Raw genomic sequence first — 618 nt, forward strand, 5'->3', positions numbered from 1 at the left:
AGAAACCAATAGCTGGGAGTAATTTTGATCTCAAACATAATATGGTGCAGCTTCTGATTAGCAGCGGACAGTTTACTAGGCTGTCACATGAAGATCCACAGGTCCACCTGCGAAATTTTCTGGAAATCAGTGACACAATTATCCCTATGGGTATGAATGCTAATTATGTGAGGCTGACACTATTCCTCTTTTCATTGTTGGGGGAAGAAAAAAAGTGGTTGAATGTTGAGCCTACAAATTCAATCACAACTTGGGATGACTTAGCCTAAAAGTTCCTCATCCACTTTTTCCCATCTGGCAAGACTGCGATACTTCATAGTGAGATTGTATGCTTTAAATAGAAGACAGATGAGAATATATATCATGCATAGGAGCGGTTCAAAGCACTATCATGGGACTGTCCACACCATTAATAGTCCAATGAGGTATTAGCTCATACTTTTGTTGAGGCACTTAACCATAACACAAAGATTTTGTTAGATTCAACTGTAGGTGGTCAAGCTCTTGAGATGATGTATAATGAGTTGTATACTTTATTGAACCAATTTGCACAAGGTAATCCTGAGTGGTATTTATACCCAAGGAGTGCTACTAAAAAGGTTACAAGTGTTTTGGGAG

General features: G+C 38.7%; 1 non-coding gene across 1 annotated transcript; it reads right to left on the bottom strand.

Moving 5' to 3' along the window:
- Positions 1–309: 309 nt before the first annotated feature.
- LOC124889891 lies at positions 310–415 on the bottom strand. The gene has a single exon (XR_007048804.1). It is a non-coding gene; the product is annotated as a small nucleolar RNA R71 (small nucleolar RNA).
- Between the last annotated feature and the right edge of the window lie 203 nt (positions 416–618).

Source organism: Capsicum annuum, chromosome 12, assembly GCF_002878395.1.
Source record: "Capsicum annuum cultivar UCD-10X-F1 chromosome 12, UCD10Xv1.1, whole genome shotgun sequence".
NCBI lineage: Eukaryota > Viridiplantae > Streptophyta > Magnoliopsida > Solanales > Solanaceae > Capsicum > Capsicum annuum.